General features: G+C 44.0%; 1 long non-coding RNA gene across 1 annotated transcript; it reads right to left on the reverse strand.

Moving 5' to 3' along the window:
• Nucleotides 1-3,513: 3,513 nt before the first annotated feature.
• LOC110268594 lies at nucleotides 3,514-24,891 on the reverse strand. Its single transcript, XR_002356832.1, has 3 exons — nucleotides 24,241-24,891; nucleotides 7,778-7,783; nucleotides 3,514-3,525 (listed from the first exon to the last, which is right to left on the reverse strand). It is a non-coding gene; the product is annotated as an uncharacterized LOC110268594 (long non-coding RNA).

A 24,891-nucleotide genomic window follows, 5' to 3' on the forward strand; every position in this document is an offset into this window, starting at 1 on the left:
GAAGCAAGCCAAGTCGAGAAAAGAGCAGCTAAGGGTTTGCAACTAATATAATAGGGCCACCAGATCCCGGGTATACAATAGTTGCATCTCGGCGGTAAGACCGTTACAAATAAGGGTGAGCCAAGCAGTCTACGATCCTAGGGACCTTCGCTCGACCTATCTCTTCACAGCACTTACGCTAAATATGGTAATAAGATGTTCTTTCGTAAGGGGATGATCACCCAGAAAAGGACTTAGCAGCCCTAGCACGGCTCTCGAAAGAGGAAGATTCGACTATTTCCCAACAATTTGATAAAAGAAGGTCTCTCAAGTGTCCCGGTGAATGCAACATTCGTGGACAAGTTCCCTTAGTCGGTGCTGCTTGAGTCGTTCTTGCCTCTTTTGCACCTTCTTTCAGAGACCGGACCGATTAGCACAAGAACGCCACCACAGGTTCAGGATTCCTTCCAAACCTCCTATTTCAATCCCCAACGACACAAAGGAACCTACGGGCGGGGCATTTTCGGGGAATTGCCCTATTTAGTAATGGGAAGCGGGTCAAATAGTTAGGGCAAGAGCAGGAAGCAAAGAGTAAGCTAAGAATACTGGAAGAAGATGCTAGTTCAGCCAAAAGCCTAGTTCTACCAGAACAGTAGGGCAAGCAGTAGAGGATGCGTAGTAGCCTTCAAAGAGGATCGCCTGCCTATTCCTTGNNNAAGCTCTTGAAAGTCTTTGAGCTAAGCCTTCCCTTACTTCTTTCCGGCTTTTCTAAGTAATGGTAAGCTAGCCTGGAGAGGCTACCTTTCGAATAAATTAGGCAGAGACAGGATTCGAACCTGCAAAATTCAGGTTATGAGCCTGATGAGTTAGCCATTTCTCTACCCCGCTTCTTCCCCGTTTCCTTCTCTTTCTTGAAACTGAAAACATATAGATTAGCAAGACCACACTGAACACCAACAGAATCTCAAAAAAGAAAAAGTGGAATTGGAATAGTAAATCAGATCAAGTAATTTAAACGCGTGATCAAGTCGGATAGCATTTCTCTACGCGTTGATCCGACCAACCTTTCTTATGTTATTTCTAGTTTGCTCGAGTTCGAGAACCGAATCCGGGAGCGGAAACATGAATGTTATTCGCTCTTTCAACGAGTGCTTTCGCAACATCCTGCCTTGGCATAAAATGCCGCCTATAACCCCGAGGAGGCTTGCAAAGACTTTTTTTCTTCAAATCGAGAGGAATTGGACAGCACAAAAAAAGAATTGACCCCAGACCGATTTTTTGGCGCAGTTGCAAAAGATATCCGGAAACATGGCCCGGCAGTTTGGCTGACTGCATTTGAAAAGTTGGAATAGACTGAATGCATGCTTTGGCTAAGGTGATCCGTCCTGCAAGCGGCAGTTGATTTGCCTTCCAGCCTGACAGTTTGGATCGAATCAAATCCAAAAGACTCTTATACGTCTCCTTGTTTATCCTGCCGTGGATTAACGGTGACCCGAGGTACTTATTCTGATAGTTGTACTCTCCCTAGATTGAGAAGAGGGAAAATCTGGTAAGTTAGCAGCAAATCCTTCTCCTTCAATTCCTATGCCGGACGTAACTAGGACAGGGATGCATCTATGTGTATTACTATCTCGATTAGCTGATTTCACTTCTTACCTTCCAAAATTCTTATGCCAGCTTCACTGATAGACCAGTGTTGGTTAATCCACTGGTGCCATCATGAAGTCGTGCCCACTCAGACCACCGAGGATCCAAGGTGACCACTGTCTTATCGTCCAAGACGTACGAAGGACAAGTCTGAAGTGACCAAGCCACCCCCATATCGTAGACCTTAGCAAGAATATAGATATTACTCTCAAAGTCTTGGCGCTTCCAGGAAGTAGCACATATAGGAGCATCAAAGAATTGATCGAGGGAAGGGTCTGGATTAGAACTGATGGTATGGTACCAGGACAGCCAAGTGAACCATTGTCTCATCCATTGATAGACAACGTTTCTTTCAAGAATCTCCCGCTCCCCATCAAAGACCAACTGTTCAGGGAAGAGTCGGACCTCCTTAGGTTTTAACTCCTTAAGGAGATAGAAAACTTTTCTTCCCTTCAGGTAGGGATTGAAGGGCTTACCCCGTCCTATCCACCACTCGAAACTTAGCCTTTAACCAAATCGCCTTCAGCCGTAAGACTGTAGACGACTTAGTGTGGTTAAGTTCACCAAGAAGCCTATAACCAATACCATACAATCCACATAGAGTGGAAAAACCTCTTTCTTTCTTTTATGTATCTTATAGAGATGACGAAGGGAATACACTCCATGTATTGTATGGGAATTAGCCAGGTTTCAAATAGAAACTGGGGATAAATCCACTGAACAATTCTTAGACCTAAACTTCTTAGCAAACTAAGCGCCATCCACATCTGACACTAAAGACTTAGGAAGTGATATAGTCACACCTAAATCCTTAAGTGTAGATAGGTAGACTTCTGCGACCTTTGAGTCGGCGATACAAATATCGTCGCCAAGGATAGCATACTTATAAAAGCGCTTCCCCGGATATATCTTATCCGCACACCACCAAATGGTGGGACAGCGTAAAGAGCGGCCAAGAAGCGAGATATCCAAGAGGTTGCCCTGATCCTTGGGCTGATAGTAAAGTAATTCGCTCTTGAATGACAGGTCTACTCTCGGATACAAAGGTTCTCAACGCCGAAAGTCTTATGGTCCAATGGTCCGCAAGAGAGAATCACTCTCTCCTAAGGAGCTAGGCACTAGATGACTTCGTGTCTGCGAGGACCCGAAGATCCATATTTGCAAACTCGACCACCCAATCATACACACGAAACATAAGACCAAACCTAAAAGTAGATAAATCCACTTTAGGAGAGTGCCATGTTTGGATGTATATGGGAGGGTCGATGAAATCATCCAAGTTACGATCGGGAGTTCTCTATATAAGGATTAGCACTACTAAACCTGGTTAATCTATTCCCAAACCGGGGAATTCCCTTACTATTCCCAGGGATTCTATTACTTTTTACTATTCCCTAGATCCAGTCGGAACTCTTACGGACAAAATGCCTGGTAAAGGAACTTTGAGGTTTTGTTACGGTTCTGTAAAGAAGTGGACTCACTGTAAAGATGGAAGACCCTTAGGTCAGTCCTTTTAGTCGTCCCCTTTCCGTTATCAATTCCTAATTCCTATGCCCTCCTGGCTCTAACCCTAGATGATACGGGAGTAAGGCAGAAAGCAAGAAAGAAGTCATCTTTCCTTCCCCGGTCTGACCCTAAAGGCTCCGCTCTAGGCTGATAATCCTATTCCCCAATGGTTTACTTTAGTGCTAACTTCGATCTCAAGAGTTTGAAACAGCCGATGATGGCATCTTCCCATTCTGAAATGTAATGGCTATCATTCAACAGCGGGTTTGCAGGAAGACATTTGTTGGGTCTATTTTCACAGTTGTGGGATTTCTGATTATATAGTTTACGATTTCATTTCCCCTTCTTTCATCACCATTGAAAGCGCTTTGGCCCGGGTAAGTAAGGTACGGACTTTTCCTAGTTAAAACTCCTAAGTCATTTAGGTCTGGTATTCCTTTGATGCTTATAGCCTTCGTGTCAAGGAAAGACCTTCAAGCTGATATCTCCTACTTCCTTGTTCTTCTCACTCGTGTTGTCGTGTGAAAGCTGCCCTTCTTTTTGGTCGTTATCCCGGGTAGTTTGCTCCGAAGTGAAGAGTTGCTACTTCGTTGTTCTTTCTTTGTTGATTGTCCTTGGCTGAAAGCCGAGGATGGGAATATGGTTGACTCAGAATTGACATAATAAAGACGGCCCAACTTCATCACCAAAGGAAGGAAGAGCTTTGCCCATTCGAATTAGAAAGTGCTTTCTAGAGAGCGGATGTTGACTAGCTAGGCTAACAAGGAAAGCAGATGCAAGAATGGATTTCAAAGGGGAAGAAAGTCAGAGATTGATTCTGTGTTAATCCGTAAGGTCATATCAAGGGCTTTATCTCCTAGTTTCTTTCACAGGTCTTAGTTCCGCTAGTCCTAGGAGCGAGAGGTACGAAGGCCTTGTTAGTAAATCAATATACCAGCGACCATAACCTCCGGTGCCGATGAGGATTAAGGTGCCGGACGTCATCCGCAACGTCAAGATCGTGGTGTTCTTGTTTGTATACTATTCTCATCATTCACGTTCTGATCTTTCTTATCTTGATCTAACGGCCGGCCAAAGAGAGAGCGACTGGTAGGGAAAATGATTAGATATAGAGTGGAAGGCAGAACGAATCCAAAGGCTAATCTGACACTCTAATAATCCCAGGAGAGTAAGGATCCTCTAGCCTGAGTCTCAAACCAAACTCCGGTAAGGGGAAGTAGCGAGATTCCGATTCCTTCGTGGGGAATCAACGAAGCTTACTGCCCAACCTGCGCTCCAGCAGCTTGAGTACTTAGTTAACGCCCGCCCCAGCCCTGTCAATCATTGGATTGGGTAAAAAGTCCCCTTCTTTCTTTGAGTCCCAACCGGTTCGCCTGTACTTTGATAATGGCGTGTGGGCGGGATGCCTATTTATATGTATATATGTAAATGTTAGGATCATAAGAATCCAAGGGGCCTTCTCCTAGCGCTTTTTCTTACTATTACTACCGAAAACATTCGTTCTTCCGGAGTGACTACTGACTTCTGTCTTTAGCTTTATAAGGGGCCAATGCTTGATCAATAATGAGTGAACGGGCCGTATCAGACGGAGTAGGATCTGTCGTCCTCCACCTATAGCACCCAACAGCGACGTTGCTCAGTCACAATACGCAGGGGCAGCCCCTCTGAATGCATTGATAGATACATCCGCTGAGCCAGGTACGAAAAGTTTTACCTGTTGTGACGAGTTGATCGCCGACGAATCCTGAAATGAATCTAAATGGGCGGGGTTTCGGACACAAAAAAGGACCCATTTTGGAAAGTAAATAGAATACGTAGTTTCGAGAAAAGGTCCTTTGTGAATCCTCGGAAAAAGGCGACGTGAAAACGTTCGAAAAAGCACCAAGATCTTGAATGCATTGCGTCATCGATTTCTCTTTTTGTCTCCCCTGAGGCGTCGGCTGTGGTCGTTTCCGCTGCGTATGGATTTATGGAGAACTCTTCCTATGGCGACGGAGTCAAGATATGAAGCCTGTGAATTAGGGCTTGGGGCACCTTTTTCTATTGTGGGCCACCCCTTCCAAGGTTCTCTTCTGGAGCAGCTTTCTTCAGCGCCCATCCTGATTAAAGGATTTCTCCACATTGGGCAGCCACTCACGACAAACTATCCTTGTCTCAGGGCTTGGAGCCTCTCTTGGGCCCCGTTGGGGAGTCCGGTGACAGTCTCTTCCTTATTACTAATCTCTTATGCCTCTAGTCCTTGCTTAGATTCTCTATCATTTGATAATTTATCCAATATATCTCTTAGTCAATCTATTCAAACCACCTCGTCAAACGAGTGTCATGCAAGGCTTGCCGGTATCTGATTATTAGAGTCCTGACCTTCCTATAGTAAACTTCTCTGGAGCTGCTTCCGTCTTTCTTTTTGCCACATTGATAGGTCGTCTCCGTCTCCTTCCCTTAGAGGAAAGGCCCTTGGATCTCCAACTAGAATCTATGATTCATCCGTGGCTCTCCTTGTTAACCTGCAAAAACCCCCAAGCCATGGTATTCAATCTGTTTTGTAATAGATTGCTAGACCTATTGCAAGAGCTCTTAGACCCTTTATTGAACATCGCGAAAGTCTCTTCCCCCCCTAATATTTTCAACGCTCTGGTAGTTAAGGGTCAAGATACTGTCAGTAAACTTAATTAATGTGACTTGTGAAGTACAGCATAATAGAGTTCGGGCTGTAGCTATGAGTGCTACAGATGGTCTAATGAGAGGAATGGAAGTGATTGACACGGGAGCTCCTTCCAGTCGCCTCCTCTGGATTTGATCCATAAATTCCTTCATTTCATTGAGGGTGGAATTAGTTACGAGGCAATCTTCCACATGAATCCGTGTCCTCTATAGCCTTCCCGGCCCGGACCAAGTAGCCTATGAAGCATCAAATTAAGTACTCAAGTAAAAGTACTTGTCCTCCCCAACAGCTGAAATCAACCCAAGCAGCATACCCGTTTAAGCATAGTCGCTCATTGTTGGTTTCGAGTGTTTATGTGCCAATTTCAGGTGAGGTAATGCTAATTGATCCTCCGTAGTTGATAAACAGAGCCTGTTACTCATAAGTCAAAATCAAACTATGCCCATTCAAAAATGATTTCAATGCTGATTTAGGGCCGGCCAAACGAATGAGACTTGTTCACCAACGAAAAGAAAATAGAGAGTGCTAACCCGAAGCACCGTCCCCATACTATCTATCATATATCCAATTGACGACTTTCCTGCTACTCCTAGTAGGAGAAGGACAAAGAACAGAGGAAAGAGACATAGGATAGACGAAAGATTGAGAGAAAGAGTATAATCCATTTTGAACCCCTCGCAACAAGTTCAGTTTGAAACCGAGTAAGCCCATCTCCTTCTGTCAGTCATCCAACGCTACTCTCTTGATTTAGGAAGTTCTCCTACCTACGTTCATGAATCCAACATGGAAGTCAAAGAAACCTGGGCTTTTTCAATCTTCACTCAAGGGAACCTAACAACAAGAGAACTAATCTGTGATCTACGCCGTCTCCTGCCTGTGGTTTCTTCTCGTCATTCGGCAATGAGGACGGGCATACCTCCTGTTAGCTCTAGAACTACCCTTGACCACGTCCCCTCTCTTTTGACTCGCTAAGGGATAAAGGGGTATCCATCAAGGATGTCAACCTTGCTTCGGTCTCTGACCTGGAATCGTCCACTTTTCTATTTGATCTCCTCCCGGCTAACCCGCATCGTTTCAAGGGACTTCGTTCCTCTTCGATTCACAAGGATTCAATCTGCCCTCTCTTTGAAAAGAACAGGTAAACTCCCAGTGTACTTCTTAGAATGAATGCCTCCGGGGCACTGGAAGGGGACAAGGTCCTGGCTTGATTGATTCGTCATTACCTGTCGCAATCTTATCCGTCTTATGGCTTTTCAAGGTCTTCTTAGCGTCATCAGAACAAAGACGAGTTCTTTCCGAGGTCCTATGCTACGTACCGTACCGATCTCGGTGACTCAATTTCCATTCCTAGGGCAGCTGCCCTGTTCTATCTCTTTTCTAGGTCTTGCGGCAGGTAAACAACGACTTTAGATTCTGCTGTGGGGGTTGAGGGCCTTTCGGTCTACTTCTCGTTTCTACGCGCACCAGTTTTCGTTCACTTTGTTTTCTCTTCGATTCTGGTTCGGAAAAGCATGGATTTCGGGTTTCAATCAAGAGCATCCGCCACCCCTTCCTTTTAGATGAAGGGAGTTTTCCCCAAGCGTCTTCCTTGCCAATTAGTCACTATGGTCGCTACTCTATGAGAGAATGTGGGTGCGAACTCATCCCCTAATCTCCTTTGATCCCAGATTCCATTCTATTTCCGAAAGCGGTACAAGGAAAATCAATCTCTCAGCCAGTCACAGGTAGCCGGTAGGGAGCAAGTCTTCTAATCGAGATTCCTAGTCTTATTCTGTATTTATGACATCTTATGTATTAGAAAGGTCTGGGCTAGACTAAGAAGGAAGGGAGTGAACCCGCAGTCAAGTATGGCAAATGCTGACTTTCCAAGTAAAGAACTTCTCGATAGGAAGAGATAGAGATTATGTTTAATTACAAAGAATTACATTTTTTTAATCTTACAGGAAATGAAAAGAACGAATAACATTTAAACCAAGGTCAAACTCAGAACTGAAAGACAACAGAACAGAGATTTTCATCATTCCTAGCACTATAAATCACTCTATCTCTATATCGCTTTAAAGCAAGGTAGGCATGAAGTTCCCTTCGCTTGGTATCCGCGTAGCGTTTCATACGAGTCTGAGCATTCTGTAAATTACGCTTAAGGAGAGAAAGTATTGCATCTCGATCTCTTAACAGTTGCTCCAATTCTGAAGGGACCCCATCGTCCGGATGAAACTTAAGAAGAACAGGGGGGTCACGACCATACACAGCTCTGAATGGAGTCATACCAATGGAAGTCTGGAAGGACGAGTTGTAACAATACTCAGCCCAAGGCAAGTAGGAAACCCATAAACGCGGAGTCTCATGAACGAAGCAACGTAGGTACAGCTCCAAACATTTATTTAAAGCCTCCGTTTGCGGGTGGTACGACGAGCTCATATTCAAAGTAGTACGTACCATGAAGCTTACATAAATGTTTCCAAAAAGCACTTGTGAAAGCTTTATCACGATCAGAAACAATAGCCCGCCATGGAGTTTCACTATAGTGGAAACAAAAGTCTCAGCAACTTGGGAACTCGTGTAATTAGCTCGATGGGGTGCAAAATGGCCGTATTTTGACAAACGGTCAACCACAACTATTATAACCGTGAAGCCGCGCGATGGTGGATGTCCCGTAATAAAGTCCATTGCAACGTCCTCCCATATCTGAGAAGGAAGAGGTAGGGGGCACAATAACCCAGCAGGGTGCAGTTGAGAGGACTTGGCGCGCTGACAAACCATACAAGACTGAATAAACCGTTGAATATCCTGACGCATGCCTTTCCAATAGAACTGAGCCGCTATGCGATGGAAGGTGCGTAAGACGCCAGCATGACCACCAACCGGAGTGGTGTGAAATTCGCGAATAACGGTTTGAAGTAACTCTGGATTGTCCTCAGACAAAACTAGCCGGTCATGGTAAAATAACAACCCCTGTTTTATCGAAAACCCCTCCGAGGCCCCAGGATCTTGAGAAAGGCGTTCACGGAACAGCTGCAACGGAACAGAAGAGCGAACGGCGGCATAAATGTTATCCACGAAGGTAAAATGGGAGACAGTCAGTGCCATGTAACAAACCCGTGATAAAGCATCGGCAGCTTGATTCGTTTTACCGGCTTTGTATTCGATGGAATAGTGAAATCCCATGAGCTTCGGTAGCCTGTTCTGGCCTTTGAATAACTTGCTCGGAAAGGTGCTTTAAACTTTTGTGATCTGTACGAATGATAAAAAAATGTCCAAGCAAGTAGTGTCTGAATTTGGCAACGGCTTCAGAGATAGCGTGGAGTTCCCGAACATAAGCTGACTTCGATTGCATTCGTGGCGAGAGCTTCTTCGAAAATAGGCGATTGGATGGCCGTCTTGACTGAGGACTGCGCCGATGCCACACCCTGATGCATCAGTCTCGACAACAAACGGTTTCTGAAAGTCGGGTAAAGCAAGAACGGGCGCCCGAGTCATAGCCAGCTTCAATGCGTCAAAAGAATGTTGGGCCGCATCAGTCCAAGAAAACTTGTCCTTCTGTAATTCGTGAGTGGGCCTGCAAGTTGAGCATAGCCTAGTATGAAAGGCCGGTAATAACCGGTGAGGCCAAAAAATCCCCTAAGTTGAGTTCTAGTAGTTGGAGTAGGCCAAGCCAAAACAGTTGCCACCTTTTGTTTTGTTGGTCCATTTCAACACCAGAACCGGACACGACATGGCCCAAAGACTCTATCTTGGTCTGTCCAAAGCAAAGGAGTACTTAGAAGGTTTGGCATAGAGAGAATGGGCCTGTAGACGATCCAAAACGAGGGACAAGTGATCCAAATGCAGTGGCCAAGACTTGCTAAACACTAATATATCATCGAAAAATATCAAGACGCACTTTCGGAGCAAATCTCGGAAAACCGAATTCATCAACGATTGAAATGTGGCCGGGGCATTGGTAAGCCCTTAGGAGTGTCAAGGACCTGCCGATAACGAGTTAGGATGGCACGTAAATCAGAGGGTGTAGACTCTGGAAGAGAAGACAGAGGGTCGGATTCCAAGTCAAGTGCAAAATATGTCAATGTATAAGCTTCAGCAATCGCACCTGTGTCCTGGAACCGTTGGATGTTATGGAATTGTGCCTCAGTAGGGGTAGAGGACTTTTTCCCCCTTGTAATTGAACGAAACATTAAGGTCAAATTTCAAAGATGCTGTACTATAATAAGCTATATGGGCTCCAAGAGTTGAGAGCCACGAAGCGCCCATGACAACATCAGAACCGGCTAAGGGCATAACAAAGACACCGAGGAATAAATGATGTCCCTGTATGCAAATGTCCAAGTTATGAATGAGACCTTCAATAGGTAACCTTTGTCCACTGCCAACCATTGCTTTTAAGTTGGGAACCGGTTCAATTGGCTACTTCAGATAGTGAGCAATTCGAGGCTGAATGAAGTTGTCAGAACTGCCACCATCGAGAAGAATGCGCACGGTGGTGCCTGCAATCGACCCAGAAAAGTAGATAGTACATTTGCCAGAAGTGCCATGATAAGCTTGTAATGACAAATGATGCAAAGTTGGAGAATCATCCGACGGAAGGTGGAACAGGTTCGGCGACAACAGAGGAGGAAACATCGCCATCCGGTTCATCCACCTGCAGAATCATGTATTGGCGATTCGGACATTTGTGCTTCCACGAGAATTTATCGTCGCAAGTAAAGCACAACCCCTTTTCCCGTCGCAGTTGCATTTCTGCTGCCGACAATTTCTTCACTGGTGGCAGAGGCTTAGTTGGAGGAGACGGAAGGAGAGGCGGCAATGCAGATTTAGTTGACGTAAGTGAAGGAGAAGATGAATTGGACGGAGAGGTCCGCATCGATGAGGAAGGCACCCTTGCTTTTTATCGTGCAACCGAACTCTGTAACAGGTAGCGCTCGTCAAATGAACGAGCCAGTGATGCAGCTCGTACCAAGGAAGTAGGAGACTGGGAGATGACATCACGTCGGACCTCAGGTTTAAGACCATCAATAAAGAGGATCAGACCAGATCCAAAATAGCGTATGAAATGATTATGGTCTATCTAGTACCAATGACTCCGCGATGATTACATCCCAGCAAATGGAGGAGCAAGTTATGGAACAAGCAACAGCTTTCGCGCGAAAAAGTTTTCTTGCTGGGTCTCGCTTGCACATTTCTGGGTTTGACCTTTCGTCCCTTAGTCTCACTATGTTCAACTAAGCTACTTTGTCCCTAGAACCTACTCTTATTGTGTATGAGATCGCCTGGCTATTTGTGTATGATTGAATCTTGTCCCGAGGGTAAAAAAAATTCCTTATATTAAAAAAATTAGGCTCGAGATAAGAAGTTGAAATTCAAAGAAAGTCAAATGGCAGAACAAGGGGATGTACTTGTATTTCTCTATTTTTCATCGAGATTGGCTTGGTCTTCAGTTAATGTTAATAAAGGACTAAAAAAAAAGTCCCTAACCATTATTGTACCGGTAAACTGATGTCGTAGCAATCCTTAAAACTAAGCAGTGATCCATAAACCCTTTGTAGGATGACTCCAATGGGCTTTCATCTTACTTTTTCCTACCGGATCGACGGACGCGGAAAACTCTCTTCGTCTCCGTTAGTGCTGTGCTGGTCGTGCAAGCTACTTGTTGCTAAGGTCGACAATCGGGATTGATGCAAGTTTTTTTGCCTAAGCTCACTTTGTCTTAGTTGGTAAATCATACTTTTGAAGAATATAAAGAGGGAGCTTGCAACTGCTTTCTATTAAATGGAATGAATAACACTACTCAATCTAGTCTTTATTTCTATGTCACTAAGAAGAGGTAAGGGTGCCATTGACACCTTAGTCTAAATGAAAGTAGATAAGGACAAAAGCTTGAATAGCTCTTCATTCCTTGAGCTCGACTCGGTCGCTTTGCTGTTCTTGACAGTCGCTACGTTCCTCGAAGGGAGACCACTTTGCTTAGGACTTTTGATAGGCACCTGGGGACAAGCCTTTATCTAAAGAATTCGTTCTTTCCCCTGACTAAGCATCAAAGCGCCCTACCGAACGGTTTGTCTCTCAGCCTATTCGAGCGGTCTACTTACCCGATGTAAGAGCTTCTTCTTTCGTCCTGTAGTCTTCTTTTAAAAGAAGGAATGCCCCAACCACGATTAAGCGCTACGAAATCCGCCCTCCATTCTCTCAAGTACCTCTCCGCTTCCTCTGCTTGCTTTCATGTAGTTTATTCCGGCTAGACTTTCTTCTTGTCTTTACTTTATTTCAACTGAAAGTCAGATGCCACCGGTCTCTATTTATTGTATCTTGAGAGCTTTATAGGCCTTCCCTAGAACTCACCATAAGATTCAGCCTGGAATGACCAGCGAACTCGGTAATAGTCAGCCTGGCCGGCCTATCGAAAAAAAGTGCTTAGATGGCTTGAATTCCCCTGTTCTAGCTCTAGAAGAGTAAGCTAAGAGTCTTATTTATATTATATAAGAGCCCTAGTTTTTCCTGTAAGTTTTGGTACTAGGAAAGAATCCTAGCTCCTATAAGAATCAGAGGCGGCGGAGATAGACACTTTGGATTCGGCAAGCTACTCCGCTTTCTAATTAAGATTCAAAAAAGAGGGTTACTACATTGATAGAGGCATAAAAGTATTCAGTTATCCCAATACTTCTCGTCTTTCTGGCTGCTATCTTCCTAAACTGTAGGAGGAAGGGGAAGGGCTTTATGAACGTTACAGAATGAATGGTCAATGATAAATCACCTTGCCCTCCCTTTAGAGGAGTAAAAAAGGTAAAGCTCCGCACTAAAATATTCTTTCGCTACCAAAGCTTCGGAGTTCTATTCCTTCTTGCGTCCAATCTCAAGGATAAATTCAACCTAACTCGCACTGCATGAAAGGACATAACCTAGTAATAGGTCAATCAGTTCTTCCTTTGATACTTATGCCATTAGATTAGAAAGAGTAAATTGTCCATCATCTTCGAAGGCCTAAATCCCCTGGGAGGAAATCGTATTAATGATATCATGATGCTACCTCTCCTTCATGTGCAGCCTCTTCTCAAGCAGCAGATTGCCCGAAGACAGACGCCCTGTTTCAGCTGAGAGCATTGATTCCCCTGGTACCTCTCTTTTCTATCACAGCATTAGAGGAGTGAGCCCGCCCTTCATTCATCAGGTCTCAAAGTATAGATTGTATGATAGGTAGGTGGAAAAGCTACAACATCACCTTAGTTCCCTGCCGTCTTGTCTTTCTTGAGGAGCAAGAACATTCATTAGTTCTTTCTCACTTGATCTCATGTCTTTTCCCTTAGATTATGTATTTGTTATTATATTATAGAAGGCATTCTCTTTCTAGACAAAAAAAAGTTGAAAATATTTTTTTAAAAAGGCAAAAGCCACTAGACGAGAGGGGCAAGCAGCGATAGCAGCTCGACCTTAGGCAGAGCCGCTCAAACAAAGATAGCTTCTTGATCCACGTATCTCATTGATTTAGCGATAGGGGCGGAATGCCAAGCCGCTCTAACACCATTCCATTGGGGAGTCCCATCCCAGCCTTAGCAGGGAACTTACTACAGAGCCAGACAGAGGACAGCACATATCATGAGAAAATTATCTAGATAGATAGGGCCCTAAGAACTTCATTCGTACTCTTGATGTAAATAGAGGACAGGACGCATAATAGCCTAACCCGCAAGCGGGTTAGTGACTTACGTACCTAACCTATTAGCTGTCCTGCTACAAAGCTGACTGATAATGCCCGCTTTACAAACGGAACACAGTGAGTTTTGCCGCGGGTCAACCCAACCCCTAGGCTATTACGGGCTATTACGCTTCTTGGCCTCATATGAGTGACCTACGTACCTCATAGGTTAAATTGAGTGATTACTCCCCTAAGCCACAAGCTGGTTAGGTCGTGGCCTACCTTTCAATCCGTACGTTAAGGGATTCCCTTGTGGAAATCTGACGTCGTGAGCTTAAACCTCAAGAATGAGTTCTTGCTCCTGAACCTATTGGTAAAGTGGCTTAACGCTCTTCTCCCGTAGCTCTCGTCTATCTTACCAGTCAGCCGGCTCTATATAGTGCGAGATTCTTTCATTATTGATTTTCTACGGGCTCTATAGGCCTTCACGAATGCGTCTTCTCGTCATAATATGGACGATTCCTAATTCATCGTTAAAACGTTAATTTCTCAGTAATAAGAGAAAGGGCTATGCTATTATCGGGATCTTGCTATGAGACTTTCTTTCATTTCTCTGATTCGATAGCCTTTCTAGTCAATAAAGAGTGGGAGTACTCACTCATATAGCCAGCTATGAGTGACTACACGTACCTGGGTTTCACTCCTTAACAGGACAGTGACTTACGTACCTTGTTCTTGATGTCTGACGGATGATTAGTCGAGTGAAAAGAGTCGTTTCACTCCTTCGGTAGCTTCATGCTATGCTCGAAGAAGGGAAGTGAGAATCCTCAAACTAACCAAATAGTCCGATCGAACCCAAGTCCTTTGTCTGGTAAGAAGTTGTTACTGAATATCTGTCCTTACTTAAGAAACAAGTATGGAAGGTTCTCTCATCGCCCGAGATGTACTAAAGGGATAGGATAAACCAACCAAAGCGGAAGAAGGGAATTAGCCACTCTTTGAAGAAAGAGGAACGAAACAGACTCGCTTGACTCACTGGAAAGGAACGAAGTGGGGGAGAAGGAAAAAGGAGTCAGTGAGTTCATAAAAGAAATAAGGGAGAAGACTAGTTTGATTCCTAGTTAGGTTTCCGGCGTTGTCTTACTCGTTAGACTCACTTCAAGTATTCCGTTCGTTTATTCCACTCGTTCGGTACTTCATTCGTTTTCTTTAAGACCAGTTGTTCGGGTTCAGATAACTAGTACGGCGGTGACTTTACGGAGAGAATAGAAGCTCGCTAGCGCTCTTTCTTATTAAAGAAATAGGATACTAGCTTTCTTGAAAAAGGAAGATGGTTGAAAGGGTCCCAACGAAGACTTCCGATCGGTAGGATACCTTTTCTACGAAATATACGAAAGAATCATCTTTTATGAAACTCATCTATCTCGGCTAGTCAATTGATTCAAGAGGGTTCCGTTCCTTAAAGAAAGAAGAGTCCTGTATGAAACAAGCAAAGTGAAGGGAAGCATGATTGTACGCCTTCGATTGAGAGTTCTCACCTTCTCTCCTCTTTTTCACCGGGAACCCCTATTTCATCAACCAGACGGACAATGGGATTGTTTCTGGTACAGAAGTTCCTATTAAAATGGGAAATGCCCTACCTTTGAGTGCGGTTTGAACTATTGATTTACGTAATTGGAAGTAACCAATAAAGATTTCCATTTTTTTTTAAGAGCAGTAGGTTAAAGATAACCTCCTTTGAAGTTCCCTGTGTGGATCCGGGCTTCTGCGCTGGCTTTGCTAGCTTGCTTGACTGGCTGTAAGACGCTCAATCAATCGGGCGCTATCCCATAGCTCCCTTCTTGCTTGATCTACACATTCACGCCCTTTAGAGTTAAGGAATGATGGTTAAGAGTTCTTGCTTTTGAGTTCCCACTCTTACTATTTAGATAATAATTCCTTATTGAATTGAAGCGGATAAAGCTCAAATTTGTCTAATTTGAATAGAAAGTCGCTTTTTACTCCTCCGCCTTTGAAGGCCGGTTTGGGGAAGTTAACCTTCAATTTAATAGAACGGTGAAAGAGTAAGCGCTAAGGCTTTGAATGCCTTAGCTAAATTAACCTGTACCTAAAAGGAAAGATCTCCGCGTAGGGCGAGGGTCAAGCTCAACTACTGGGCCGGGGGAAGAGTCTGCAACAAAATCAATTGAATAGCTCGAAATACAGAAATGGAAGTCCGGTAAGCGTATCGATTCAAGCAAGGGAATTGATTTAGGTAGGGCTAGTTAAGGCGCCGCCTTCTTCATAGAAGCCACCGGGTGGTGGATTCACAATCCACCATGCGCGGGTTCAATCCCCGTCGTTCGCCCATCAACAAATGGACCATTTGTTGAGGTTAAAATTCTTTTTTTTTCAAGTAATCTCGAAGTTTTCACACGCATCCAAGCAATTGGTATTCGATTAAACCATAGAAAGCATAGATTCGCCTCGCCTACTTGGATTCGGCCCCTGCTTGCTGTGAAAACAAAGAATCCGGACATGTGCTGAAATGCCTTGTAAGTGGAGACAAAAAGCGATAAGAACCAGTGACGGGAAAGCCTCCCATAAGCAAAGAAGAAAGAAAAAATATCGTTGTTAAAAAAGAAGAAAAGAAGCAAGAGTTGGCACTTAGGATCTCTGAGTCCCCAGGTAACATAGTGAGGAAAGAGAATTCGACCCAAGACCAAAGAAGGCTTTCGCGCGTGTAGACGTGTAGATAAGTTCCGGCCGAGGAAGGTGGGAGGTAGCGATCTCATCCAACAATCCTCTCCTCATGTCGAGGCTTCGGACCTCTAGGAATGGGCCTTCTCACGAGCTCAATAGCCTTTTTTAGGCCCTGTTGAGTCGGGTATAAAACCACACTACTTTTTGCTTATAGAAATTGGGCTTGTAGGATATCTCCCTGAGCGCAGCTACAATTGCTTTAGGGTAGAAGTCAAGGCCGAAACTCTTTTCTCTCTTTAGCGCTAGGCCTTCGTCATAAAGGGAATTGACTCTTATCTTATAAAGGCTAATTGAGTCAAAGAAGTGAAAGACCGACCCAAAAAAGCTAGGCTCGATGCAATTGAGTAAAAGTGGAGGGATATGCGGTCTCTTCAAGAATCAATGCCGCTTTCTAAGCCCGATTTGCTTCTTTTCTTCTAATAGAGTAGAGGAAACCCCTCTTCTTTCGTCTATTCTTTGGTTAAAGCGGCTAAATCCTATGGAGCTACGTGAAAGCTAAAAGCTAAGGTGCGTCTTTACTTTAACATTTCGAAATCTCTTTCTCTCTTGGAAAGCCTTATAGTTCTTGATTCAGTAGGACTTATCCTTCATTATGCTAGAGGCAAGAGGCCCTTATAAAGCATATGAAGGAGAAGGCTAAAGCCCTATAACAAGATAAGAAAGCCCTGACCCATGTTGTCTATTTTCGTAGGTGAATCAAGTACAACAAGTAAGGTCAGGGTAGAGGATTTTGCTCTGCTATGCAGATCCACTAGACTAGGAAAGAAGTACGCATTGCTTACTTACTGTTTCTGTTTTTTCGATCCCTAGTAGCTAATTAAGTTGCTAGTAGGGCGAGAAGGGGAAGGAAGGGAAAGGATAGCCTTTTTTCATAAAAGCTCTTCATAAAGACCTATGAGACCGCGTTTATCCTTAAGATATAGGAGGGCTACTTACTGGTGGAACACTTTGAAGGAAAGGTACAGAATCTGAGTCCTAGGCCACAACAGCACCTCTTTATCCCGAATCTTTTCTTTTTCCTCATCAGCTTTCGAGCCCCTTTCTACAAAATCTCTTGCTGTCTTTTCCCGGTTGGAATCCTTTTTTAGCCGAGTTTTGTCTTTACCTTTCTCCGCTGCCAGATAAGTTGGCTAACCGTGGCCCTACTCCTTTCATGCCTCCCCCAAAATACATCCACTCTGTAAGGAGATGAGAACTCTTGGTCTAGGAGTCAAAAAGAGGTGGAACTTCTATTCTATATATACGCTATTTCGCGCTGAGCGAGGCTGCTTTCCCTCCTTACGTTGGAGTAAGCTTCTTCTCTGATTTCATCACCTTCTCTTTTGTCAAGCAAGGAATAACCAGCCTGAGGGAAGTATTCGTTAAGCAAATCCGTACGCAAATAGGGAAAAGTAAAATAACGAGAATAGAAGCAGTCAATCGGTAGAAGGCAAGCAACTCTCGTAAGAGGTCTTCCCGGTCTAGCTTCACTAACTGTATTCACAGTTTTCCAGATCTACTTTCTCATCGGACAAATCAAGGAATCAAAATGACAATAACTACGATTGATGGAGGAGAGACATATGTAGGTTGGTACAATCGGGGGTATCACCATATTAAGCTTATTGAGTCAGGATTCAAAGAGATACCGTACAGGTCTGGCTTTTTTCGATTGTTCCTGGCCCATCGAATAGAGTAGCAATTTATTTCCCGGGAGCACATAACATTTTCTTTTTTTTTTACGCAATTAACATAGTTACCCCCACAGAGTACTTTTCAGATTCAACCTACCCTTTCTTTCTAGCTATAATAACTTCCTTTACCTCTACAACACCTTGCTGGGATTGCTTGATTGGGTTAGCATTCATAGCACGAGATGCAGTTCAGTTAAATAGATAACTCCATCTTTCCTGCCAGTCTGTCTAGCCCGTATAGAGTAATCTCCTCCTGCTTGACCGCTCTAACAGACTGACTCTTGAGTGAGTTGCCATTCGGACTTTTCAATTTTCCATTAAATGTCTGGCGTCAAGGTTTGGACCCCTAGGTTAGTTTTCTATCTTATTTATTGCATTGGATAACTTCCTGATTAGTAGCTTAACGCATTCATTTCATACTGCATGCTAGGGTGGAGATTATCTTTTTCAGAGTATGTCTTCGCTCTAAACACCGTACACGTACAGGTCTTAGTTCAGTCGCATCTCAAGCGCCTAACTCGAGATCTTCATTTGCTTACTCTCAAAAGCGCCAAATGAACTGAACTTTTCGCACCCGGCTTTACATTGGCTCCATGTATGGTATGTTCGTAGGAATGCCCACATTGAATTAGCATGAATGCCGGCTCAATCAATCCCATATATAGGGTGATGTAGAGCTCCTGGAAGGTCTTTCTTCAAGCCAACCGTCAGTTCCTGAGTTGAGGGGTTTCGGAGTTAAGTCGAATATTCCAAGAGGCGCTCACCCAGGTAGCTAAAGGGGCGTAGCCCTCCTGTTGTTCCAGAGACGGGAGGATAATAAGACCACGATCCTCCTTCTTAGGCCGATCGAAGTCGAAGGGTTTCAGATTGAAGGTTGAGGCATTTCTAGGAAGACGGATTCTCAAAGGTTACACCTAGGTAGAAAGGAGATTTGACAGTAGATCTATTCCCAGTAGAAGAGATTATGATCCGAAGGAAGCAATGCCTTCTAATTGAGTCTGATCCTACTCCCTTAAGGTAGACGAAACTAATAAGAAATCCAATAACCCTGGCTTTCGCCCCTTAGATGAAATGCTAATTCTCTCCTCTTTAGGAGGTCTTACGGAGGGTCTTTACTTAACTCGACCTCTAAGCCGTAGAATAGAAAATGATCGCTACTTATGATGAAATGTCATAGAAAGTCTAATTATCTCGTCTCTTCCCCTCAGGCTCCGGTGGGAAGAGACTATTTAGTAGTTAGAATCCCATCCCGACCTGAGAAGGAGGAGCATCCTCTATCTATGGAGATAGTCAGTTGAAAGCCTCCTCTCTTACTTGTCCCCTCTCTTCTCCCGGAGTAAGAAATGCAGTTTCCGATTCAGACTCTTTTCCTGTTACACGTAAAAAGATTGATTGAATTACTCTTTCGCATTTTCGCATGTTGTTCAAGAGATAAGGCAGCAAGCCAGTAATCTTCCGACTTAGGAAAGCCGTAAAGAAGTCTTTCTTTTTAAAGGCTCTCTGCCGGGCATTACGAAGGCCAAAATCAGCCTCATTCCTCACCTCTTGTAGGCAAGGAAGAGGGAAGACTTATAGCTTGAGGAGTTAGTTAGGACTTTACTTCTTCTATTTAGAGTTACGAAAGCAGGACTTAAGTCATAGCCAGGAGATAAGTCATAGCTTACTTTTTCTCTTTGTGTGAATCAAGCCGCTAGCAAAGAATTGATTGTAGTATGATTTGTACAGTTACCGGGTAAATTGTTAACAAGGAATGCAAGAACAATAGATGAGTTCTTCCCTTATCTTCTATGCTCAGGTAAGAGAGATGACTGAGATGGGAAGAAGGGGAGTTGGAAAAGCACGGCATTAGATGAAGGATCACCTTCCTTCCTTAAGGGGATGGAGTCAGGGATAACATTCGATTAGGGCAAGCAGGTCTGTTAAAGTAAAAGCATGGAACTGATAGCCATAGGCTTGAGATGAAGAGTTCCGCCCTCAGGGAATGTAGTCTCGGGATGAATGCCCGAAAAAGCAAAGTCAAAGACAGAAGAAAGGGGCCGAGGAAGAACCTGAGATCATGGAGTTGGAATAACATTCTCATTCATCAAGAACTTAGCTTCCATAGGGAAGGCACTGTGGGAATTTGGAGCGAATCGAGCTTGGTTTGGTCGCCCTAAGCCGAAGCTTCTTATTTTCTTGCCCAGCGTTAGGAGGGTCTTTCTCCATTCCTTTCGTGAAACCTGATCTAAATTTCGTCGTAAATCGTAAATAAGGAGACCTTCGCTAAGCATGTCAACGTCCGTACGGGAGCAGATTGCCGATGGATGGAGGCGGCTGCATCTAAGAGTTTAGTTCCAGGAGACTGAACAACATGGCCTGAAACGAAGTCAACTCACTTTGCTTAACAAAGGGCAGCAGAGCAGGACTTCTTTCTCACCCTCGCCCGTCATCCAACATGGTTCGCACCAGCGTTATTTGACTCGCTTAGTCCATCGCTGCTTGGCTCTACTTCAACCACTACAACCTGACGGTTCCCTTGCAGCTAAAAGAGTGCGAGAGAACACCCTTTCTGACATCAGGATATGAAAGCAGTCAAGCAGGCAACTCGACTATTCGTCTTCACTTCCTCAAAAGTGCTAAAAAGAGCCCCTGGGCGCAGACCCATCCCCAAGGGACTAAACGCATTCAGTTATCTTTCAAAGAGCTTATTCGAGAACAACCTATTCTAAAATTGGAATTGGAAAACAGCTTCTTTTAGGTCTGCAGCGGTAATTGCAAACAGAAAGGGAGCACCGCTTACTCAAGCACTAGTACCGTCTAAGCATCCCACAGCTGATGAAGGAGTACCGGCAACTGGTTGAGCTTCTATTCTAGGATAAGATCTGCAGCTCTTGCAGTAACAGCTTAGGGTTTGAATAGCCCTATTGACCAGGAGAGTCAGCATTACCGCAGCTTTTACTCTGTTGCAGGTATGAAGTGAGTTCCATACCATGAAAAAGATTTCAATGGGACCAGCCTTATTCAAATTCAAATAGGGGCAGCCCACCACTGGAACTTGCTTTGCTCTCGCTCCGCTTGCTCTTGCTCCCACCTGTCTTCTTCCCACTATAGTAAATTTCACTTCACCATAGCAGGAACCTCGCTAACCTTACTCTTCCTTATCCAGTGAAAGATTCATTTTTTGAGTTAGATCGAGTGCCGAGAAGAGGTGCCAATCCAGGCTAACTAGTATGAGTTCATACCCGCCTTTCCCTGCTTTGAGCTTGAACGTGGCACTAAAGCTGAGCTCATGAAAGAGACTTCAGGTTCTAAAAATCTTTCCTTTAAGGCTAGCTCATTTCCGGACTTATTACTACTTCATTCTTGCAAGCCCACACCGAGAAGAGAATTGATGCAGACCAATACTAAACACTGTAAGCTGTCCCGCCTATTTTGAATCTTCATCCCTTACCGGCTTGTTAGGCTTCGGAATCAAGTAGCGAGATATAGGTGAGAAAAGTCGAAGCAGAAAGCTCGTACTTGATTCGCTCTCTTCCCTTTGCCTGACCCTGGATATAAGAAGGATATCCCTCTCTCTAACTGATGAGCTAGGAAGATTCTCTACAGTAGGTCTTGCCTGGGTTGAACATGCAACTAAAGGGGCATAGTTATGTAAACGTAAGGCTTGCTCCAGCCTATGAAAAGAAGGATGGTCCCGGATCTCTTTTACCTACCGTTAGCTTTGCAGTACTCCCAGGGTAAGGACAGGTGGCATAGCGCAGCCCTCACCAACGTGAGTGACTGGACACCACATCTATCTCGACCAGCTCGTCCAAACGGTTAATAACCTCCTCAGCGCGACATGAATACAAACCATTTATTTTTGGGTATTTCAGAAGAGCCAAAGGGCGCTCTCTATGAATTCCTATGGTCATGTCTTTATCCTCCTAAGGGTCTTGCAACGAGTCCGACCCGATCCATACTTAGTAGAGTGTTTACAAGGGTACCCCTAATGTGCTTGAAGAGCCGCAGAAGATCTGATAAGACTCTTTACTCTCATCAATAGTGATGTTATGCTTTTCTTTCTTCTATTCGGAAAGTGTGGTAGCGGAACTCATTTAACCCGACCCTGCATAAGTACTTTCACCTCTAGGAAAAACTTCTGGGATGAGCCCTTCTACTCGTAATTTTTGTAATTTTGATAGTAGAGGGAAAATTCTCGATCCCAGACCAGGCTCCGATCAAGGAGCATCAACCTCATCCTAAAAGGACTCCTTGGCTCATTTTAGTCAAGAGGTCAGGTGTTAAGAAAGGTGGTGATGCGGCATTGGCATTTTCAGCAAATTCATCAGATAGCTTGCCTTCTTTTCGTTTACGTGGCTACATACTTGTAGCGATCAAAGGGCATATTTATTTAATATTTATTAGATAAGGAAAAGGGAATTGTATGGGCCTTTGCTTCGAGAACAATCGCTTCGCAGCCTGCCTTTCCTGTGCTTCGATCTCTCATCGGGGGATGGGAATGCAGATTTGGAAGCCTCCTACCCTATGATAAAGAAGATAGTCTCCCTAGAGCGTAAGTACCCTTGAAGATGGGCTTGGGGAATAGGATCTCTTTCTGCGTCTACTGATGCTTTTGCAAAAAGGCTTTGGTTTGGCTTGTTGAATGGATTCTTACGTAATCCGACGTGGGCAAGGAAAGTCAAGAGAAAGGGTGGTAGCTATTCTAGCAAGTCTTCTGTGGAGGAGTAGCACTAGGCTAGTCACTTATTATACTAGTTTAGACTAGTCTCGATTCCTCAAGGTTCTACGAGCTGTAATAGTCGTTGAAAAACCTCCCGTCCCGAGTGGGCTTAAGCCATGCCTTTACTAAAGAATTCTCGCCATCTCAGATAAAATCTAGTGTGGAGCCCAGTCCAGCCTCTCTTTGATGTCTAACCTGACTCACGAACAGATGGAATAGAATTGATTAATCTAGCCCTAGGCTTGCTACTATATTCCAAACAAGAAAAGTACATCACCCCTTCTATGACCCTTTAGGGATAAGAATGAAATCAACCCTAGGCTTGCTACTATATTCCAAACAAGAAAAGTACATCACCCCTTCTATGACCCTTTAGGGATAAGAATGAAATCAACCCTAGGCTTGCTACTATATTCCAAACAAGAAAAGTACATCACCCCTTCTATGACCCTTTAGGGATAAGAATGAAATCAACCCATCCAGTACGCCCGGTTCACCAGGTTCTACCACTTAGAGATCAATAAAAGAGCCGTTCTTAGTGGCATGTTCCGGTTGATGAGATATCCTGGAACCTCTCATCACTAAGTTGACCAGACACTGGAAGTTGGTAGCACACGATAGTAGTGCCCGCTTGACCAGACACTGGGGGTAGTGGCTTGAGAAAGACACCGTGGGGCCGTGTCATTTCAATAAAATCCAACTATTTAAGCCCGTCTAGAGTGACAGAACAATATGATACGATTTTCCAATCTGAAGTGGCAGAACGCCCACTATAATTTAAATTCCTATGAAAAACAAATAATATACATACAATATAGTACAAAACATTTGATTTCTAGGAATTTCACAACAAAGTGTACTATGGAGGATGTGGCTCAATTGATGGATATACAGTTCGCAGGTGCATATGATTGGACTAAATGGTTATCAACTAATGATATGCATGATCTTAAAGAAAAGCTATTAGATGGTAAATACCAATTTCCCTCTCCTAGGCTCATTAGGGCTGATGAACATAATGCTAATAAGAATCCAGATAATTTTCACCGTACTATCTTTCCCGCTCGCCTTATGGTGAACGGGCGTACTCGAAGCACTTACATTCGCTCGATTCCTTCCTTTATGCATTACTACCCTGCTGTGCTCGTAATCAGCTGAAACCATATAACATTTTAATTGAATTAAGGCTTTCGCAGCCATCAAGATAGAAAAGTAGATCGTTCCACTCTAGCTTATGTTAGCCTTTCGTTCACTTACAAAACAGAGGAAAAAAAGAATAATAAATTTTTCGAAGAAAGCAGCCAAGTCACACTATTCCCCCAACTGAGCATGAATTCTTACATATACCAAGTTGGACTACAAAGAAGATCTGGGAGAAGAGATTCGATGGGAATGATTCCTCTCCTTGTCAGCCCTAACGACGAGCCCGATGAGCGTATCAATGGAATGACCCGAGCAGACCAAAGGATCAAGGCAATAGCTAGATTTCTTTCTGTTATGCGCTATAGGCCATTCTAAGCCCTAAACCATATCATCAATCAGGCTCGCTTTCAGCTCAACAAGTCTGTGTAAACCTTTATTCCTGCGGCATCCACTATTACAGGAATTTCTTTATGAATATTTTAATAAAAGGAGTTAGTGCCTTCCACAAGAGGGAATCTCTTTCCATTCCAGGCTCAGCCTTTGATTCGTATGAGAGCACCAAGGAAATAGCGTAAATAAGATAGGTGAACCTGTCATCACACGTAATTTCCCTCCTTCTTTTCCTCGCTCGAAAGCCCACGATAAAGGAAGTAGAAATAGTGAGTGGAGTCTTTATTAGGAACTCCAAAGAAGATTCATAAGAATAAGAAGAGGAAGAATGCACGCAAAATCCTATCCTAATAGGTAGGGCTCGCCTCCCGTTGTTCTCTTTTGTGCTATCGGTTGTAAAGTGCTGCTCAAGCTGAGCTAACTACAGGTCCGAATGAACTGGGACACCAGACCATTCTTATCTTATGCGGAAGCAAGCCCTTTGTTTCTATACGAGTTTTATTAAGTTGCTTAAGGTGCCATACCATTCATCTTCTAGCCTAGGAGTCTGTGGACATCCATAGACATCATTTCTTTGAAAAGCTCCGAGTTCCTTTCCCACTTCACGGAAGAACCGTGAAAAGTAGTAGCCTAACAAAATTACATAAAATAAGTAGGTGACCAAATCAATAAGCTTTTTTTCAGCCCTCCTTCTTAGAACCCATTGAGGGGGGCCTCGGCCCAGGAAGGGGAGAGTGCCCGAGTGGTTAATGGGGATGGACTGTAAATTCGTTGGCAATATGTCTACGCTGGTTTGAATCCTGCCTCTCCCACTTGTTTG

This window comes from Arachis ipaensis, unplaced genomic scaffold, assembly GCF_000816755.2.
Source record: "Arachis ipaensis cultivar K30076 unplaced genomic scaffold, Araip1.1 Aipa433, whole genome shotgun sequence".
Classification (NCBI taxonomy): domain Eukaryota; kingdom Viridiplantae; phylum Streptophyta; class Magnoliopsida; order Fabales; family Fabaceae; genus Arachis; species Arachis ipaensis.